General features: G+C 35.2%; 1 pseudogene across 1 annotated transcript; it reads right to left on the reverse strand.

The window, feature by feature from the left end:
* Positions 1-7924: 7924 nt before the first annotated feature.
* On the reverse strand, positions 7925-9640 carry LOC306670209 (phosphoglycerate kinase 1-like; annotated as a pseudogene). The gene has a single exon. The product of its transcript is annotated as a phosphoglycerate kinase 1-like (transcript).
* Between the last annotated feature and the right edge of the window lie 13231 nt (positions 9641-22871).

A 22871-nucleotide genomic window follows, 5' to 3' on the forward strand; every position in this document is an offset into this window, starting at 1 on the left:
GCCAGAACTATTCTCCTACATTTAGACTTTTCCGAGAGCCACCACTTTTACCCCCACTTCATTCAAGTGCAGCATGGTAGCTATAGTGATTTTCTTTTAAACATGAATTAGCTCAAGTGGTTTCTTTACATTTTGTTCAGAATGGTCTCAAATCCTTTGCTGATGTGAACTGTGTTCACATCACTCTTCCACCTGCTCATTCTGTTTTACCTTTTAGCGTCTCCATCCTCAAGCCCCGCAAACTGATTCTTCTTGCCAGGTACACCTCCTGTGCCCTCCCCCTGGAGTATTTCCTCCCCCACATCTTCACTCATTGACATCATTCACATCTCTACTACGGACTAAATAATGGTCCTTCCCAAACTGGTATGTTGAAGTTCTTAATCTCCAGTGTTTGCTGTTTTGAAAAAGAACTTTGGGAGATAAATAGAGATAAACAGACCTTGAGGGTGGGACCCTCGTGATGGAGCTAGTATTTTTTTTTTTTTTAGGAGAGACCAGTTTGCTTTCTTTCTCCCCATCATGTGAGGACACTGCAAGTTAGGAAGAGAACCCTTAACCAGAAAATGATTGTGCTACCACCATTATTTTGGAATTCCAGTCTCTAGAACTGTGAGGAAGTGAATTTCTACTGTGCAAGTCACTCAGTATATGGTATGTTGTTACGATAGTCTGAACTACTAAGAGTCTCTGCTATCTTTCTCTTACAGGTCTTTCCTGACCTATATCTAAAAGAATCTTTCCTACTCCATCTTTATTTTCTAAGCCCATATCCTTACTTTGTTTCATTCTTTGTACCTGTTCTCTGAAAATGATATATTTTCTATTGTCTACCTTTGCTCTTTGTGCCACCACTAAAGTGGAAGTTCTGAGAGAGCCAGGATTGCCTCTTGTTCAATGTTCTCTCTTAGTATCTAAAACAGTGCTGGCCACATGGTGAATCTCAATAAATATTTACTGAATGAATGAAAGGCCAAAAGAGAAACATGTTACACTTAGACTTGGGTGAGAACAAAAGTAAGGGGAGTCAGATTGAGGCAGATCTGTAACCACAGAGATTCCAACAAGAAGGCAGTAGATGTAAATAGAGATGAGAAGAGTGGGAGGATATTTTCAAGGAACAAGAGTTAAGGCTTTAGGTTATATTTTAGTTGGGTTTTGCATCCAACCAAAGGAATAAGAAAAGGAGTACATATGATGAAGAACTCAGTTGTGAGCTTGGTGAGAAACAGCGCATGAACAATTTGCCTGAGCAGTGGAGTAGAGAAGGTCTCTTTGGAATCAGGAACATTCATAAAGAAATCACTAAGTTAAGTTGAATAGTTATCATGTGTTTTTTCTTGGCAAGATGCTGTTTAGATAAGTCTTAGAAATACATAGAACCATACACCATATTAATATTTCATTAAGGAAACATAATAATTTAATTCTAATTTTTCTGTTATGTCCATTGTCAAGATTGAGGAGTCAATTAAGAATGAAACCTTTTATACCTGAAGGGTCCACTTGTTAACAAGTGGACTACTGTGAAGAGCTGACCACATTCCAGTGTTGCACAATTCTTTCAGAGATTTTTAACAGCACATAAAAATCTATCACATCAGTTCTAGATTTTATGATAATTAAGGTAGTGCAGTGATATTGGAACATAAATTTGGTGTGTAAATAATGTGTGCTCAAATATAGGATTTGATTGTTAATATTTCTGTGTGAATTATACTGACAATATAGGTTCCATACAGGAGTTCTATAATTATGTAAAAGGAGATTTCCATGTTTCTAATTAAAACATGTATTTATGTGATCTAAATTTGTTGTGAATGTGAATTTGATGTATTTTCAAAGTATTTCATTATTACATGTAAAATGTTTTGAAATTTACATTGCATATAGTATGTTTATAACGTAAGCCTGCATACCAAACCATGAACATTTTGTGTTCAGTTTAGATATGTGAATCTCATTTTCTGGCATTCAAGCATTTTTATCTTTGATTTTCAAAGACCATTTTTGAAAGAGGTATCCATTGATGATCGTTCAAAACAGAACAACAGAACAACACAAAATACAAATTAACCATTCCCTTTCTCAGGTCTTCTTTCTCACTCTTACATCTGTGGTTCTTTTGTAGCATTTGCTATAGGGAATTTTTTTTTTTTTTTTTTTTTTTTTTTTTTTTTTTTTTTATAGTTTTCCAATTTGTCTGCCTTCTCTGGAGGTCAGGTTGGGAAGCAGTTATATTTTCCAAATACTTACTGGAGACAGGAGATGGCACCTGGAGCTTCACTGGTATTCTAATGGCTATGGAGGCAGGGCTTGGGGGTGAATGCTATCACCTCTATCTTCCTAAAACCATAGTCATTTGAACAAAATGTCTACTCTAAAAGGGATAAAAAAAAAAGTAGGCAGAAAATTATAATTTGAACTCTTTTTCTGGGACTTAGTTAAGTCTCTATGAGATTTCATATTATCTTCTTAATTATACTGGTTGAGGGCTCAGAAATGACACATGAGTAACATCCCGGTAGACTCATAGAGTTATCATAAATAGTCACTTTTAAAAACCCCTTGCCTATATGGGGAGACAGTTGTATATTAGGAAGAGATATGGCACTCTTTGAGTTTCGAGATTTGGATTGTGGCCTGGCCATGAAAGGGCCTAGCACAATGCCTCACATATGGGAAATGATTTATATATTTACATGGTGTTAGCATACAAAAATGATCAACATTAGACTAATAACTATCTTACTAAGGATCATATTGTATGATTAAAAGGTACTTAGAGCAGATAGTCCAGAGAACCCAGGAGTTCTGAGCACCAAAGCTAAAAAGAGTCAGCTAAAAGATGAATCAGCTACTATCCCTTCATTTTCTGTTGCAAAAATATGTCCATTTTCTTTTCATACCATCTTTACTGTCTCTTTGTCAGTAGAGACCCCCAGCAAAGTTAAATTGTGTTTCATATGGTTTTTGGACTATGAGCAAAATCCTCTTTCTGAACTCTTACACACTTCCAGCTTTATGGTGGTGTTAGAGAGAAGTGCTGGCTGGAAAATGGTAAAAATATCCTTATTGCTGCAAGAAGAAAAAGTGAAAATGTGCTCATTGCTGAGAGATGAAAGAACAAACATATAGCTCCAGAAAAATATGCACAGGTTGCTTAACAGTTCACAATTGGTCCAATCTCAGTGGTTGCAAAGGCTGTCAGCTTCATGGTAAATGTTCAGTTGTCTAACTCCAGTGGCTGTTACTGAAAGTTCAGTTGGCCTTGGAAGGACAAAGATTGATTCATAGACTAGAAGCCCTGACACTTTCTGTATCTGATTTTTCAAGCTAAGTGTAGTCGTCACTTTTCCTTAAGTTGACATTTTAAAAAATCTAAGGATCAGATAGACTGTATCATCTTGTTTTATTTATGATAGTGCTTTAGTAATATGAACACAATCATTATCTCAAAGTATTTTTTAAGAGGTAAAATCCTGCAGTTTAAACAATAAACATGAAACAAGTTCCAGAATATATAGGTTTATTTATATATTGTGGTCTTTGATTTCTTTTGGGGGAGTGCATAAAAGTCTTCCTAAATTATTGCTCCACTATGCCCTTTTAATTCAGTTGGAAGTTGGCCCCAAAACAGTGATCAACATATGTGAATAAGAAAAAGATTTATAGATTGTCTCAGAATATAATGCATTCACATATCTCATTATCTTATTAGTTGCCTCTAATTGATTAATGCCCCCAATCTCATGCAGTTACCAAATATAACATTTCAGTTACATATATAGTTTTTTTTTTTTTAAACAGAAATCTTAAAATCATGACAATTGCTATTTTAATTATAGCATTGCATTGAGCGATGAGAAGTCTCGGCTCTATTATTTTCTCCAAAGTAACTTACTTCATGATCCCAGGACAGTCATTTTTGCCTTGTTTTTCTTGTTTGTAAACCAGGGATGATGCCACATGCCTCCTTACCAAGCATGTGGTGAGGATTAATTAGATAAATATCAGCAGAGCCCTCTGAGCAACTTAGGGTTGAGGTGTTTATCCATCCGAGGTATTATTGTCATTATCATTATCATACCATTTCGCTGGATCATAAATAAAATTCAAAGCTGTTAAAGATGGAAAAGACTTTATTGGCCTGCCAAATCCCACCTCACAACCTCTCTAAGTAGCAGGGCAAGGCCGAGTGAGTCCCTTGACAGAAGATACATAATGGATTAAACTGGTACTTCACTTGATCATAGCCAAAGGTTTGTGTTAATGAGCTTAATAGTATTTACTTGGTGGGTGTCCAGAACAGCTGTCCTTTTTTGTTGCAGGTGCCAAAACCAAAGCCAAAGCAAGTCTGGATTTAGCAAATCCAATTACTTCTCAGGATTTGCTCCCTTCCAAGACAGCACTTATCATAATCATTTGCTGATAATAGACACCCTGTTAAGTTGATACTAGATACTCATAGCCAGATTCAGAAATCCATTTTCTTTCTTAAAATGCTGTTTTAACTTTATGTAATAAGGCTTATCAGACATGTTTTACATTTAGAGTGAGAGTTTGCCTTTGATAATGATAACACCAAACAACTAATTCCAGATTCTCTTGATTTGATAACACCTCTACAAGAATTGCATTTTAATTGTTCCTGAGCTCACAAAGATATTTCTGATTAATTTTTTTCTTGTCTGCAAGAGCAAAAAGGGAATTCAGAGGACATCCTAATTAAAAACGAAAATGGATCATCACACAAGTAGCTTATTATGAGATGTAAAACCCCATGAAAAATGAATATAATCTTTCTCAAGCAGGGTAAGCTGTGTGTATGTTTTAATAATCCAGAACACCTGGATATTTCACAGCCAAATAGAAGGCAGAGATGTAAGGTGAAAGTGACCTTGTAATAAGGAAGAATTCACGTATGGAAGGAGGATGCCTGAGTGAGCAGACTAACCGGTGACTGAAATTAGAAAACCCTTCCAATCAGTATGAGCTAGAGAGAGCATATATTGGCAGAATGACTGAAATGACATTGACAGCCAATAGCTCTCAGGCTGCTCACACACAAGGCAACCTGCTGGGTACCTTTCTTAAAGAATTTATTTTCCTGCAGAGAGGAAGAGCAGGAAAAATAGGTGTATTTGGTTTGGGAATGTGTAAATTCCATGGTAAGCCTTGTTTTAGAGAGTTTTATTTCCTGTTATTAGCCATTTTCTTTCTCCAGGTAAAACATCCTTGCTTCAGTGGATTAGTTAGACAAATGCTCCATTCATAAAGAACATATTAGTGTTCTTAAATAAAAATCTCTTTTGCCCATTTGCAGCATATCGAAGATATTTCGATAACTGATTTGGCTAATTGTAGGTTTTACAGGGTAACATAGTTTTTGGTACATTGAAGTCTTTCTATATTTAACTCTTTATCCTGATGTTCAAAGCCTTCTGTTTAAAATAATATTGTTTATCTAGGCAGTTTGTTTTGACTCCTGAATTTCCTTTTGCTTCTGCTTTCTCTGGCCTTCAACTTTATAATGTTCCATAGCTACAGAGACCGTATATCCCAGGCTTTCAGGGACTGTCCTAGTGTCTCTCTGTAGTTTCACAAATCACCATAATGAATGTCCTGGGCATCTGAATAACATTGCTATGCTGTCTGGCCCACCAGGAAACTACAAAATTCCTTGGTCATGTGTGTTCTGATCAGTTCATAAGGAAAATGTGGTCCATCTGTCCATGAAAGCCATGAATTTGAAAACATAAAGAAATCTACCCATTGTGGGTTGTGAATGTTTTACTTTAGCCGGTAAGTATGTTTCCACAATGTAAGAGTAAGTCCCTGAAGCTCTATTTTCAAGGAGGCCTTTAAATACTGCGTGCTGGTAGTGACCTAATTTTTCATCCTTCTAGTAGTTAAGTTTGTAAATAAGTATAGAATGTCTACTTTATTCATACTTTCCTCAATTCTTGGTTATGGAGTTGGTGCCAAGTTCCTAAAATAAGGAGATTAAGATGTGAACTGAATAATTGATGTCTTAACATACTCATCTCAAAGATGATTTTTTTCTAGAAAGCATCAATAAGAGAATTTTGAAGAAGAATAAATGCCATTACATTTGCATCTGTTTTGATAAAGTCAAAGCTATTTTAGAGACTCTTATTTAGCACTTACTTGTAAGATTTGTATACAAATTTGGTAATACTCAAAATTATCAGTCCTTGTTTGATCAGGGGTTAAAATCTGATATCTAGAGAGAGAAAAATTTTTATTTAATGACATCCAAATATAAACCATCTGAACCTAGAGATACTTACTCTTTTTAGATGGAATTTTCTGAGATAAAGTAGGAGAGGATAGAGAGTAGTCATGGATTGTGGAACAGGGACCTCAATTTCCTTACTCCTATATGCCCCTAATGTCAGACTTGTTTCTTTATTTGGTCAATAATATACTATTTTGAGGAATCCAGGTAAAAGGAGGTCACGCTGCTAACTAATAAGACCTTTGCCAACTTTGGTCTTATGCCTTTAATAAATGTTTGCTGACTTGCTTCCGTAGGTCAATCATTCTGTTCTTGTTTGGAAGAATTTGTAGAGGAGACTACTTCCAAAACAATCAAAATGTTCTAGTCATTTGATTGCTGCTTGATAAATTTTAATGCCTGACAACTAAGATTGGTAAATTAATACTGCTTTTTGTATTCCATATGGATCTTCTTTCTCTTTACCTTGATTGAACTGGAAGACTAGAAGATTAGATACTAGAATTAAGGAAGTATTTGCAAGGATATATGTATGTACACCCATATATATGTGTGTGTGTGTGTGTGTGTGTGTGTGTGTGTGTGTGTGTATGTATATACCCATACACACACACACAACATACAGAGATGAGGATATCTGTTTATCTCTTTCTAAGAAAACATGTTAACTATTAGATAAATCTGGATTCTTACCTTTGAGATTGTCTTTGATTAAGTAAAGAGTAATTTTTTTACTATATATTATACTACATTCCTTCTTCATTAATTTATTTAGAAAAGTGACCCTAGCATATTCTGTCATTTTTACTTCATCTGGGCTGTAATGTGTGTTCACATATTCCTGAATAGCATTTTTAAGCTCATCTTAAAAACCTAGCAATACATCTTTGATGGTAGAAAACATTTAAATCTGACTAAAATTAGTTCTGTCTAGAATTGCATATAATTTTCTTATTGAATAATCACCTAATTTCTACACAAGTCCTCATAACTGTCTTAAACGAAATTACTAAGAAAACAAGACTGCTTATTTCAGAAACTATATTGGTTATAGATTTATTCCTGAATATATTTTATATTCTTGTGGACTAGACATTTAACTTTCCTCTCTCACATTAGAGCAATCCAAAGTTGGGTAGATGCAATGATTAGTATAATTGCATGATTCCAATTTAAATTAATCCCCATTTCCATGGAGTGTTTCTAAACTGTCTTTATTAATAGTTAATTGATAGTCTCTATATATTTAATATCAATGAAATATCAAAATTCTATTGAGAGCTTCTGATCAGAACTAATAATTGAAGCTACTAGTAGTTTAATTTATTGACTGCAACCTGTCAGAAACTGAGTACATAAAGGTGAATAAAACGTAGCTCTGATATTCAAGGAGTTCGTAGTCTAGAAGGAAAGACAAATATCAATTTACACTGATTTCATGTGATACAATCCCCAAGCAAAGGAAACTCATTTAAGTTTTGTTTTCTAACCTTTTATTGTGTTAATATTTAATTTTCATTAAACGTTTTGAAATTAGGTAAAAAATCTTTGTGTCAACTTTTTAGTAGTCTTGTTAGTATAATCAGTGAAGGCAAAAGTCACTCATAATAATGGTATTATTTTCTTTTTTTTTTTCCAGTTTCAATGGACACTTTTATTGATTATTTAATAGATCACAATTGCTTCTCCCTAAAACTGGAATTTCATCTTGTTTGCATGCCAAGTAGTGAACAGTGACAAGCTAATCAAAATAAGCTACGTCAAAAAGAAAACTAAGCTAACACAGTTCACTTTGTTTTAACAGGCAAAATATAAATAGAGGCACTCTAGAATGCACGATGGTTTAGTCACTAAGAAATTTAAATGGGATCTTGAAGAATATAGGCAAATCCAGGGTGCAGTACAGATGAGCTGAGATGCTGCGCAACTGTTTAAGGGTTCCTGGTGCTACATCTCTTGGCCACTAGCTGAATCTTGATGTGGGAGGAGGTTTTAGCTAAAGCCCATGCTAAGATGACTTAGGTGCCATGCACAGGAACCAAAAGGCAGGAAAGTACTAAACATTGCTGAGAGCCTCCACCCCGGGAAGGACTTTACCTTCCAGGAGCTCCAAACTAGCACCACCACCAGTGCTCACGTGGTTGACTTTATCCTCTGTGTTCCATTTGGCACAGCAAGTGGCCGTGTCTCCACCACCAATGATGGTGATGCAGCCCCTGGAAGTAGCTTTCAACACCTCGTCCATGAGTGCTTTGGTTCCCTGGGCAAAAGCTTCCCATTCAAAAACACCCAAAGGTCCATTCCATACAATTTGCTTAGCCCGACTGACAGCCTCAGCATACTTCTTGCTGCTCTCAGGACCACAGTCCAAGCCCATCCAGCCAGCAGGTATGCCAGAGGCCACAGTGGCTTGGCTAGTCTTGGCATTCTCATCAAACTTGTCAGCAGTGACAAAATCAACAGGCAAAGTAATCTTCACACCATTCTTCTCAGCTTTGGACATAAGGTCTTTGACAATCTTGGATCCCTCTTCATCAAACAGAGAAGTGCCAATCTCCATGTTGTTGAGCACCTTAAGGAAGGTAAAAGCCATTCCACCACCAATAATCATCTCATTGACTTTGTCCAGCATATTATTGATCAGCTGGATCTTATCTGCAACTTTAGCTCCGCCTAGGATGGCCAGGAAAGGTCGCTCTGGGCTCTCCAAGGCCTTGGCAAAATAGTTCAGCTCCTTCTTCATCAAAACACCACCAGCCTTCTGTGGAAGACTGACTCCCACCATGGAACTGTGGGCTCGGTGTGCAGTGCCAAATGCATCATTCACATAGACATCCCCTAGTTTGGAAAGTGAAGCTCAGAAAGCTTCTACTTTGGCTGGCTCGGCTTTCACCTTGTTCCCAGAAGTATCTTTTCCCTTCCCTTCTTCCTCGACGTGAAAGCGAAGGTTCTCCAACAGGATAACAGACCCAGCTGCAGGATTGGCACAAGCTTTCTCTACTTTTGGACCCACACAGTCCTTTAAGAACAGAACATCCTTGCCCAGTAAAGATTTTAGTTCTACAGCAACTCATTCTAAGGAGTACTTGTCAGGCATGGGAACACCATCAGGCCTGCCCAGTGGTTCATAAGGACAACTGACTTGGCTCCATTGTCCAAACAGAATTTGATGCTTGGGACAGCAGCCTTGATCCTCTGGTTGTTCGTTATCTGGTTATTCTTCATAGGAACATTGAAGTCCACTCTCATAACGACCCTCTTTCCCTTCACGTCCAGCTTGTCCAGAGTCAGCTTGTTAGACAGCGACATTTTGGCAATAAGAAGAGGTGAGAGGTCAGAGATTGAGAGAAGGATAATGCAACTGACGTACTGTCTAGATGCGTGCAGAATCGTGGTATTATTTTCTGAACAACAACTCTACTAAAAAGGCTTTTGTTTTTTTAAAACTGCCAAAACAAAAATAAACAAACATCATATTTTCCAGTATTTTCCCCATAATGCAAGCCTACTTCATTTAATGCTAATTCATTTTATAACTTTATTTGACAATCAATGCTTAGTTCTCATCCATATTGACTGTGAATTTTTACGGGACAACAGGAATACAGATCTTGTTTGGTGAATCTTCATCCTCGTTACATTTTCTGGACTATCACATGTGCATACTATATAGAACATATCTTATTCCTTTGGTGCAGATGATTATTGAGTCTCGTATCAGTCTGCACTTTTGGAGTTCCCATCTCCTTCATGACAAACTTCTGGATTTTTCTGAGTGCACAAGAGCATGCTTTTAGAAACGCACTTCATGAGTGTTGATGGTGCATCCTTAGGTCACATCATTTTTGATGGCAGATCTGCCCTTCTTGCTATGCTTCTTTGCAGGAGCTATTCTGCCCAGCCCATGTTGGAAAGGAAGAGTATGGGAGATTGTGCTGTTTCTTTATTGTTGTTTCTTACATAGTGGTGATACTGTGAAAAAATGCCTGATGTGCTCCCAAACTGTCAAATGAATCCAAGCCACAAGAGGGGGGAATAAGTGTTTTGCAAGAATCCTACAAGCAATATCTTTTATGAGTGCTGGTTGGCATTTTTGAACTTAGCACAGCATCAGGGGAGACTATTTTCTAGTGAGCAAAAGACATGGATGAACAATGAAAATCTTGGATTTACTATTTCTATGTAGAACAAAACCCTGTACAATCTCGGCTCTGATTTCTTCTCCTGAATGATACAGAAGTTTAGAAGGAGGAAGCACACTCTGTCTCACTCCAAGGTCTCTATTAACAGATATGATTTGTCTCTCATTCACAAACAAAACATTAACACACATACTTAAATGCACATACACATTTATATACAAAGCCTCTAGTGATTTGGACAGTGCTATTTATGGATGAGGTAGGCTCTGGTTTCTAAATCCTACAGTAATTACTTTATTTCTTGAAGCATGAGATTTGATTACCCATTTGTTATTATTCATGCTGCATAATATTTCTTACTGTCACTTTATGTAACACTTCTAGAAAAAAAACTCACAAGTTAGCTCAGGAAGACCAATGTTACATAGGTACAGCAAGTTAGCTACCACCTCTACCAAGAAATGTACAGAATTTTAGGAATCCCTACAGTGAAGGCTGGATAAATTTCTATTTTCTACAGGACACTTTTACAGTGAGGAAGTTTGGTGGTTTAAAAATATGAGTGAATTTGAATAGCTGGGCAGATAGGTACCAATTAAATACCACACAGAAAAAAATGTAGTTATAAGTTATAGTTGGTGTTTTAGTCAGCTTTTTCACTGCTGAGACTAAAAGGCCTGATAAGAACAACCTTAGGAGAAAAAATTTATTCTGTGGCTCAGAATTTCAGAGATCTTATTCCTTAGACAGTGGTTCCATTCCTTGGGGCTTGAGGTGAGGCAGAACATCATAGTGGAATAGTGTGGCAGAGGAAAGCAGGCCAACCAACAAGAAGCAGAGAGAGAACTCTGCTCAACAAGGACAAGCTATAAACCCCAAAGGGACATCCCCAGTGACCCCAACTCCTCCAGCCATACCCCACCTTTCCATTAACACCCAGTTAATGCTGTCAGGGGATTAATGCACTGATTGTGTTAAGGTTCTCATAACCTAATTGTTTCGCCTCTAAATCTTCTTCATTGTCTCACACATGAGCCCTTAAGGAACACCTCATATGGGAACCATAACAGTTGGGTGCCAAACAATTAAAAGGAAATATACGTGATTCTTTGTTTTTGCATGTGATTTAATAAGAGAGCCAGTATTTCTGTGAAAATCTTTACCATCTTGAGTACTAATTGTAAAATAATGCTTGTTCTAGGAATACAATGTATGATAAAAATGAACCATAAAGCATGGGAAAGGGGCAGTTTAGTGTTGACAATGGAGAAGTTTGGTTTACCATACAAAGGAAAAAAAAAAAAGTTGATTCCTGTTTTAGAAATACAGCAGTAGCTTTGAGATGTTGAAGGTCTTACTATGAAAGGTTAAATGCCACTGATAGAAGTAAACAGTGAATATTTTGTAACTGGGGGTCAGGAGGAGGAGGGTTTTTAGATGAGATTCCAAAAGTATAATTCTAAGTTGATAAATATCTAAGTTTGCCCATGTTGAAATGAAAGGGATTTTTTGCCCCATAAGAGCTGCTATAGACAAAGTAAGGTGCTATTTGATTGTCTGAGAGATAACATTTGCATGCAAAGTCAAGAAGAAATCTTATTTTAAAAGACATTCAGGCGATTAGTAAATACATAAAAAAGTGTTCAACATCTCTAGTAATTAGAGAAATGCAAATTAAAACAACTGTAAGATTTCATCTTACTCCAATTAGAATGGCTATTATAAAATACACAAATTAAAAGATGTTGGCATGAACGTGGGGAAAAAGGCACACTTTTACTGGTGGAGTTGCAAATTGGTGCAGCCACTCTGAAAAGCAATGTGGAGAATCCTCAGAAAACTTGGAATGGAACCACCATTTGACCCAGTTATCCCACTCCTTGGTTTATACCCAAAGGACTTAAAATCAGCATACTGCAGTAACACAGCCACATCGATGTTTATAGTAGCTCAGTTCACAATAGCTAGACTGTGGAACCAACCTAGATGCCCTTCAACAGATGAATGGATAAAAAAACTGTGGTATATAAACACAATGGAATATTACTCAGCCATAAAGAAGAATAATATTATGGCACTTACAGGTAAATGGATGGAGTTGGAGAATATCATGCTAAGTGAAATAAGCTAATCCCCCAAAACCAAAGGCCGAATGTTTTCCCTGATAAGTGTATGGTGATATATAATGGGGGTGGGGGATGGTGAGTGAGAGAAGAATGGAGGAACTTTATGTAGAAGGAAATGATTATGTAGAAGGAAATGAGAGAGAGGGGGGTATTAAAAATGGTGGAATGAGACAGACATCATTACCCTATGTACAGGTATGATTACATGAATGGTATGAATCTACATCATGTACAACCATAGAAATGATGTACCCCATCTGTGTATAATTAATTAAAATGCAGTCTGTAAAAAATTTAAAAATAAATAATTTAAAGAAAGAAATGAAGTGATTTCTTCAAGAATAACAAGAAAAATGTAGAAAATCAAATGGAAATTAAGTAAAGAATATGAATTGGTAATTTATTTTTATTGTAAAAAAATGGGATACATGTTGTTTCTCTGTACATGGAGTAAGGCATATGATTTGTGTAATCATAAATTTATATAGGGTAATGTTGTTTGATTCATTGTTATTTTTTCCCTTCCTCCCCACCTCTCCCACTCCACTTTTCCCTCTATACAGTCCTTCCTTCCTCCATTCTTTCCACCCTACCTAACCCTAACCCGAGCCCTAACCCTAACACTAAACCCTCCCACCCCCCATTATGTGTCATCATCAGCTTATCAGCGAGATAATTCATCCTTTGGTTTTTTTGAGATTGGCTTATCTCACTTAGCACGATATTCTCCAATTTCATCCACTTGCCTGCAAATGCCATAATTTTATCATTCTTTATGGTGGAGTAATATTCCATTGTATATATATACCATGGTTTCTTTATCCATTCATCAATTGAAGGACATCTAGATTGCTTCCACAATCTGGCTATTGTGAATTGAGCAGCTATGAACATTGAGTGGCTGTATCTCTATAGTATGCTGATTTTAAGTCCTTTGGGTATAAGCCAAAGAGTGGGATAGCTGGGTCAAATGGTGGTTCCATTCCAAGCTTTCTGAGGAATCTCTATACTTCTTTCCAGAGTGGCTGCACTAATTTGCAGCCCCACCAGCAATGTATGAGTGTACCTTTTTCCCCACATCCTCTCCAACACCTATTGTTGCTTGTGTTCTTGATAATCGCCATTCTAATTGGGGTGAGATGGAATCTTAGGGTAGTTTTGATTTGCATTTCTCTTATTACTAAAGATGTTGAACATTTTTTCATATGTTTGTTGATTGCTTGTAGATATTCTTCTGTGAAGTGTCTGTTCCTTAGCCCATTTGTTGATTGGATTACTTGTATTCTTGGTGTAGAATTTTTTGAGTTCTTTATATATTATGGAAATTAGTGCTCTATCTGAAGTATGAGTGGCAAAGATTTTCTTCCACTCTGTGGGCTCTCTCTTCCATTACTGATAGTTTCCTTTGCTGAGAGAAAGCTTTTTAGTTTGAATCTATCCCAGTTGTTGATTCTTGCTTTTATTTCTTGTGCTATGGGAGTTCTGCTAAGGAAGTCTGATGATAAGCCGACATGTTGAAGATTTGGACCTACTTTTTCTTCTATAAGATGAAGGGTCTCTGGTCTGATTCCGAGGTCCTTGATCCATTTTGACTTGAGGTTTGTGCAGGGTGAGAGATAGGGGTTTAGTTTCATTCTGTTGCATATGGATTTCCAGTTTTCCCAGCACCATTTGTTGAAGAGGCTATCTTTTCTCCATTGCATATTTTTGGCACCTTTGTCTAATATGAGAAAATTGTATTTATTTGGTTTGTGTCCATATCCTCTATTCTGTACCATTGATCTACCTGTCTATTTTGGTACCAATACCATGCCGGTTTTGTTACTATTGCTTTGTAGTAGAGTTGAAGTTCTGGTGTTGCGATACCTGCTGCTTCACTCTTCCTGCTAAGGAGTGCTTTAGCTATTCTGGGTTTCTTATTCTTCCAGATGAATTTCATGATTGCTTGCTCTATATCTGTAAGGTATGTCATTGGGATTTTAATTGGAATTGCATTGAATCTGAATAGCACTTTTGGTAGTATGGGCATTTTGACAATATTAGTTCTGCCTATCCAAGAACATGGGAGATCTTTCCATCTTCTGAGATTTTCTTTAATTTCTTTCTTTAGTGTTCTGTAGTTCTCATTGTAGAGGTCTTTCACCTCTTTTGTTAGATTGATTCCCAAGTGTTTTATTTTTTTCGAAGCTATTGTGAATGGGGCAGCTTTCCTAACTTCTCTTTCTGAGGATTCATCACTTATGTATCAAAATACATTGGGTTTATGAGCATTGATCTTGTAACCTGCTACTTTACTGAATTCACTTATGAGTTCTAAAAGTTTTCTGGTGGAATTTCCGGGTTCCTCTAAACATATAATCATGTCATCAGTGAACAAAGATAGTTTGAGTTCTTCTTTTCCTATTCATATCCCTTTAATTTCTTTGGTCTGTCTAATTGCTCTGGCTAGAGGTTCAAGTTCAATGTTGAATAGAAGTGGTGAAAGAGGGCATCCTTCCCTTATTCCAGTTTTTAGGGGGAATGCTTTCAGTTTTTCACCATTTAGAATGATATTGGCCATGGGCTTAGCGTAGATGGCCTTTACAATGTTAAGGAATGTTCCCACTACCCCAATTTTCTCTAGTGTTTTGAGTATGAAGGGATGCTGTATTTTATCAAATGATTTTTCTGCATTTATCGAAATAAACATGTGATTCTTAACTTTAAGTCTGTTGAAATGGTGAATGACATTTATTGATTTCGGAAAGTTGAACCAACCTTGCATCCGTGGGATAAAACCCACTTGATCGTGGTGCACTATCTTTTTAATATATTTTTGTATTCAATTTGCTAAAATTTTGTTGAGAATTTTTGCGTTGATGTTCATTAAGGATATTGGTCTGAAATTTTCTTTCCTCGATGTATCTCTGTCTGGTTTAGGTATCAGGGTGATATTGGCTTCATAGAATGAGTTTGGGAGGGTTCCCTCCTCTTGTATTTCATGGAATACTTTGAGGTGTATTGGAATGAGCTCTTCTTTAAAGGTTTTGTTGGAACTCGGCTGAGAACCCATCTGGTCCCAGACTTTTCTTTGTTGGTAGGCTTTTGATGACCTTTTGTATTTCATTGCTGGAAATTGATTTATTTAAGTTGTGTATGTCCTCCTCATTCAGTTTAGGTAATTCATATGTCTCTAGAAACTTGTTGATGTCTTTGAGGTTTTCTGTTTTGTTGGAGTATAGATTTTCAAAATAGCTTCTAATTATGTTTTGTATTTCACTCGTGTCTGTTGTGATATTTCCTTTTTCATTACAAATTTTAGTAATTTGAGTTTTCTCTCTCTTTCTCTTTGTTAGTGTGGCTAAGGGTTTATCAATTTTGTTTATTTTTTCAAAGAAGCAACTCTTTATTTTGTTAATTTTTTTATTGTTTCTTTTGTTTCAATTTCATTGATTTCAGCTCCCATTTTAACCATTCCCTGTCTTCCATTACTGTTGGTGTTGGTCTGCTCTTCTCTTTTTAGGGCTTTGAGCTGTAGTGTTAAGTTGTTTATTTGTTGATTTTTACTTCTTTTGTTGAATGCACTCTGTGAAATAAATCTTCCTCTAAGTACTGCTTTCATGCTGTCCCAGAGATTTTGTTATGATGTGTCTTTGTTCTCGTTTACTTGTAAGAATTTTTTTATTTCCCTCCTGATGTCTTCTGTTATCCATTCATCATATAATGGTGTATTATTTACTCTCCAGTTATTGGAGAAGTTTCTGTTTTTTATTCTATCATTCATTTCTAATTTCAATCCACTATGATCTAGCAAATACAAGAAGATAGAGATACTACCTTGTATACCTTGTAGCTTTGTGGCATAAAATATGGTCTATTTTAGAGAAGGATCCATGTGCTGCTGAGAAGAAAGTGTATTCACTCTCTGTTGGATGGTATATTCTATATATGTCCATTAAGTCTAAATTGTTGATTGTGTTATTGAGATCTATGGTTTCTTTATTCAATTTTTGTTTGGAAGATCTATCCAGCAGTGAGAGAGGTGTGTTCAAATCACCTAGTATTATTGTGTTGTGGTCTATTTGATTTCTGGAATTGAGAAGGATTTGTTTGACATACATGGATGAGCCAATGTTTGGGGCATAGATATTTATGATTGTTATGTCTTGCTGATTTATGCTTCCCTTAAGCAGTATGTAATGCCTTCTTTATCCCTTCTGACTAGTTTTGGCTTGATGTCCACATTATCTGAAATGAGGATGGATACTCCAGCTTTTTTGCTGTGTACGTGTGCATGATATGTTTTTTCCCATCCTTTCACCTTTAGTCTGTGAATGTCTCTTTCTATGAGATGAGTCTCTTTCAGGCAGCATATTGTTGGATTTTTCTTTTTAATCCAATCTGCTAGTCTATGTGTTTTGATTGATGAGTTCAGGCCATTAACATTCAGGGTTATTATTGTGATATGATTTGTATTCCCAGTCATTTGACTCATTTTTGTTTTTTGACATGATTTGGTTTCTCCTTTATTTGGCTATTCCTTTGGGCTAGTTCCTTCCGTTGCTGATTTGCATCGTTGTTTTTCATCTCTTCCTCATGGAATATTTTGCTGAGAATGTTCTGTAATGCCAGCTTTCTTTTTGTAAATTCCTTTAGCTTTTGTTTATCATGGAAGGATTTTATTTCATTGTCAAATCTGAAAGTCAGTTTTGCTGGGTATAAGATTCTTGGTTGGCATTTGTTTTCTTTCAGGGCTTGGTGTTGTTCCAGGCCCTTCTAGCTTTTAGGGTCTGGATTGAAAAATCTGCTGATATTCTTATTGGTTTCCCCCTGAATGTAATTTGATTCTTTTCTCTTTTGGCCTTTAAAATTCTGTCTTTATTTTGTGTGTTAGGTATTTTCATTATAATGTGCCTTGGTGTGGGTCTGTTGTAATTTTGTATATTTGGAGTCCTATAAGCTTCTTGTACTGGTTTTCCATTTCATTCTTCAGATTTGGGAAATTTTCTGATATTATTTCATTGACTTTGGTTTGTTTCTTTAAGGCTTCCTCAATCCCAATAATTCTTAAATTTGACCTTTTCATGATATCCCATAATTCTTGTAGATTCTGTTCATGATTTCTTACCATCTTCTCTGTTTGGTCAATTTTGTTTTCAAGATGAAATATTTGGTTTTCAGTGTCTGAGTTTCTGTCTTCCAGGTGTTAGCCTATTGGTTATGCTTTCTATGGAGTTTTTAACTTGGTTTATTGTTTCCTTCATTTCAAGGATTTCTGTTTTGTTTTTTTTTTTTTCAGTATCTCTAACTCTTTATTGAAATGATCTTTTGCTTCCCGTATTTGAATTGGTAATTTAGATAAAGAAAAATCTAATTGATCAATAAGCAAATAAGATAGTAATCCAAGAAATGGAATTGAACATAACATTGAGAAGCAATTTTATATACATCAGATTGGTCATAATTAGAACTTGAATACTACCAATATCATAGAGAATGTAGGAAGATTATAAATTTTATGTTATGCTGGGGAAAACAAATGGAACAATTTGTTTTTTCTTCTGGGAATCAGATTGATAGTTTTTAGTGAAAATAAGAATATATGTGCCTTTTTCTCGATTGAATTGCATATTGCAATTTGTTAAATGAATTCATTAAATAATAAAACAAATAAATTTTTATTAAACTAAAAAGCATAGTTCAATATCTTCCATTCTATTCCATATCAATTAATCAAAGTAATTTTTCCTGTTTAAAAATTCTATTGTATATCCTAATATTTGGCTTATGATAATCTTATGGCCTTAAAATTATTTTTAATTCAATTCTTTAGAAAATTTTGTGTATGATCCTATTGTATAAGAGAATGATGAACTCTTGTGTGTGAGTATGTATGTCAAGTTTGTGTATTTGTTAATATATGTGGATACTAGGAATTAACTTCTTCTCCAGCTACTTATTTAGTTATAGACTTTATCTTTCACATTTCAAAGATTAACCTGCTGTGCATATCTCCGTTCATCTCCTATACTGAAACAGGAGACCAGTATTCCACAATTTCCATTGGTACTTATTACCCACCCTGTGTTTCACCTTCTATATTTGCTGGCTCTGTGAAGTTACTCCATAATTCTATTGGAAAGCACAATACTGAAACTCTTTAGGTCTTTTCTGTATCTTTGGCCTGCTACAGTTTTCTGTGATCTTCTTTACCTGTCTGATGCAAGATGCTCTGTTTCTATCTCAGAAAGTCCTTAGAATTTCTTGTTTGGGTAGAACTATATGTATTAATTTTTAATCTGCTTTCTCTCATTTCAGTGATATTTGGGAGGGAGAAGAACTACCACATTTGCTTTTTCCTTGTTCTTGAACTAGAAGTCCCTCTTCTTTATAGGTTGCCCTCCATTTAGTTAAGTAAAAAATTTGGTCGCCCACCAATCCACCCCATTTCTTTCTTGTACCTCAGAGCAAACAACTTCAAAATTACCATCTGTGAAGCCATCAATTTTCCTACCACGTTTGTGTTTTCTTAGAAAAAAGAAAAAAAAAATATACACACACAAAAAAAAAAACACTGCTCACAAATTGCTATTCTTTTTACCCATAGAATTATAGAGAATGAACTTTTTTCTTGCTTTACATTTTAAAAGTTATTTCAATTGAAGAAGTTACCCTATATTTGCTATATTCTAATTCACTCTATTTGTAGTAATTTTTTTTTTTTTTAGAATCAAACCTTCCTTTTTAATTTGGGCCATAGAACACTGAGATAAGAAGTCAAATAAAAGAAAAGAAGCAAAAAATTTCCAAATTAAATACAAAATATCCTGGTATAAAATAACAAAACATTTAAGAACAAGAAGTTAAATCACCCCTTTTTATGGATAAGGAAGTTAATTTTAAATCCCTTTTTTATATAACACCTTTTTGAGATCACACGAGAAAACTGATGTTAAATATACAAGGCAGCCTCACTGTGCAAACCCTTAAAGGACATGGGAATATAGTTTCTTAAGGGAAGTGCAGCAACATTGATGACTTATGGCTGACCACAGTAATGCTGTTACTATCGTGAGTCATTCTGGACAATCCCAGGAGACTAAAGCTTCCCTTTTCACATCAATCATTACAAGAGTATTGAATGGGTGGCTAATGATGTTGTTGGCCTGTGGTTATATTCATGTCTCTTTCCAGGAGAACAATAATCTTCACATTTCTACTCTAGCCCTGGGCAGAGCAGCAATGAGAATAAAATTTTCTGTTTTCTGTCCAAAGGATGGAAATGCTGCCCTAGAGGATGCTCATGCTGAAGGTTGAATCTACTGTTCATTCTCAGATGGTGCTCACCTACTTACCAATAAATCCATGGTTTCCAAATTTTTGTTGGGAAAGTTAAAAAATGTTACTTGTTACTGAATTCATCCCAATGTTGTATCTCTTAACAATTAGATGCCTGAAAAATTGTTGCTGAGCGTGATAATATAATTATAATTATAATATAGTTACCACTGTCCGAATAAAATTGCCAGAGTGACCTCAAAGTTGTGGATTGTGAAACAAGAGTAGTGGTGTTGTCTGACTTAGAGAAGATCCTGGAAATCAAGGATCTGTGCTGGACAGGTGCCAGGTGAGAACAGGTTCAGCATGAGAGGCATCCCAGTGAGATCAAACCGTTTACATTAGAAATAGAAAAAAGATAAGTCTCTTAGTGTAGACAACATGTTTTTTCCCATAATCTTGAGTCATTCTTTGTTCTACGGTGGATTACTTCTATCTTTTGTCCCTCGCAATATCATCTTGTCATATTTTTCTTATTTAAGTATCCACTTCTATATTTAATATTATTTATTCTGTTTTTGCTAAGTAGAATGCTGCTCTGAATTTAATCTTCTGATCCTATTCTTAGCTTTCAACTAAATTACTCAGAATTTTTGGTAACTCCACTTCTCATTTTTAGTACATTTATTAACTGTGTCATATTGAGCAAGTCATTAACTTCTTTGAGTGTGAAAGGTACTTTGTATGTGTGATGCTGTTTCAGATACTCTACAAATGTGATTAAAAGACATCTTCTCTACCCTTCCTATCAACTCATTAGTCAAAGCAGGTTCTAGCACAATGTCTTATGCATACGGAATGTATTGAGTTTATGATATTAACTAAATTAAGCATGGTCCTTGTCTTTCAGCCAAAGGTTGTTAAAAGTGCGAGGTGTCTGTTGGGAACTGCTGAAGCCCATATTATCTAGACGACAAGGGTGACTTGAATTTTTCAATTCCACGGTCGATAGAAATTGAGGGCTTTCATCAATATTTCTGTTTATTCTTTGTATAGGGAGGTTAATGGGAGACCTAGGTATGCTGGGATTCTCAGCTTCTTAGTTTCTTCTTATTTGTATTCTTCCTGTAGTGTACCACTCCAATGTGAATCCAGCTTCTCAGTTAATTTTCAGTAGCAAAATATCAAAACAGTCTTTCATGAATGTTATAGACTTATTTCTTCCTCAAAAATTAAAAGACAAACCCATAGTCTTTAATATGATTTCCTATTCATATCTACTTTATTTTCTATATATGTCACCTTCTAAGTTTTTATTTGTATATAAGTGCTTACCATAAAATGTAAATGTAGTGTTGTGTTTGTAATGTGTATAATATACACATGTTCTGTATTTAAGCATTTATACCATAGTGTTTGAGTGTACTTCTCATTCTATTTCTGATTTTTTTATAAAACTTTTTTCTAAGATCTATGTTGGTTAACATAATTTAATGTTTACATGTTTCTTCAGAATTGTTTTAAAATTTTACTAGGTTAGTGCCTATATTCCTTGCAGATTTTATCAATATTTTGACCAATATATTAGTTTCTAAGTGATAATTACTGTTATAATTAAACTTGCCTTATTTTTTTTTTTGGTATTGGTCATGTGTTATAATGCCACATTGTTTTATTAATTTCAGAAGTTAGTCTACTGATTCTTTTTAAATGTACATAATTATACCTTTTTCAGATAACATTTTGACTTCATTTAAATATTTATGTCTTTGGCTTACCTTGTTGACCAGGACTTTATTTAGAATACATGAGGATTGCAGTATGTTTCTGCTGGTCACCTATTAAACTGTTAAATAAGATTTCTTCTATACCTGGTTTTCTAGTGGTTTCAAATCTAATAAATAAAATTATATTTTTATTAAATGGTTTTATCTTTGCATAACCTGAAATAACTTCTTTAAATTGATTAATGTGATTAACTTAATTAAAAATTATCTAATTTTTGAAGCATCTTTAAATTTGTAAAATTATTACAACCTTATTATATTCCTACAAAATCCTGTTGGATTCATTTAGTCAATCCTTTACACAGGATTTTTTTTTAATATATTCACAAATGGGAATGGTGTATGATGCTGACATCTTAAATGTCTATGCAATTTTGTCATGTATGTTGTTACACTAGCATTATAAAAATTACAGCAGCTTTGTTTGTGTTTCTCTTTTCTAGAATGACTTATGGAAACTGTAGGTTGTGTGTATAATCTGCCTAAAGACACTATCTGGGTGATGATTTCTTCTGGAAAGAGATTTTCATCCACCATTCTGTTACTTTTCACAATGATTGATCTGTTACAATTGTCTAGTTCTATTTGTCAGTTTCGATGATTTATTTATAATTTTTAACTGTCTTTGCTATGTATTTTCTCTTTTTCATTCTGAATTGATTGTTTCATTTTTTCTTAATGAATCTTAACTAGAGAATTGCTGTATTATTTCAGATTTTTAAATTTTTATTATTTTCGGGGAACATTATAGTTATACACAGTAGTTGGATTTATTTTGACAAAATCACGCAAGCATGGAATTGGATTTATTTCATTTCAGTCCTCGTTCTTACCCCTTTTCCTCCTCTCCTCCCTTCTATTCTCCACTGATTTCCCTTTTTCTCATTTATTTACTTATGTCTGGTAGTTTTTACACAGTCAAAAAGGTGAAATTCCCTGTGGGATATTTATATACGCACATAACATGGTTTTGTTAAATTCTTTCCTCATTTCTTCCTCTTTCCAGTCACTCCTCCTCAATCTCTACTTCATTAATCTTCCCTATATCTTCATGATATCTGATCTACCTTCTTTCCCTTAGTTTTTTCTGGCTATCACATGAGAGAAAACATTTGTTATGGTTTGGATGTGAGGTGTCCCCCAAAAGCTTATGTATAAGACAATGCAAGAAGGAGAGGAGAAACGATTGGGTTATGAAAAACTGAACCAATCAGTGAATTAATCCTCTGGTAGAGATTAACTGAGTGGTAACTGAAGGCTGGTAGAGGGTGGCTGAAGGAGGTGGGCTTTGGGGCAT

The sequence above is a fragment of the Sciurus vulgaris genome (assembly GCF_902686455.1).
Source record: "Sciurus vulgaris genome assembly, chromosome: 9".
NCBI lineage: Eukaryota > Metazoa > Chordata > Mammalia > Rodentia > Sciuridae > Sciurus > Sciurus vulgaris.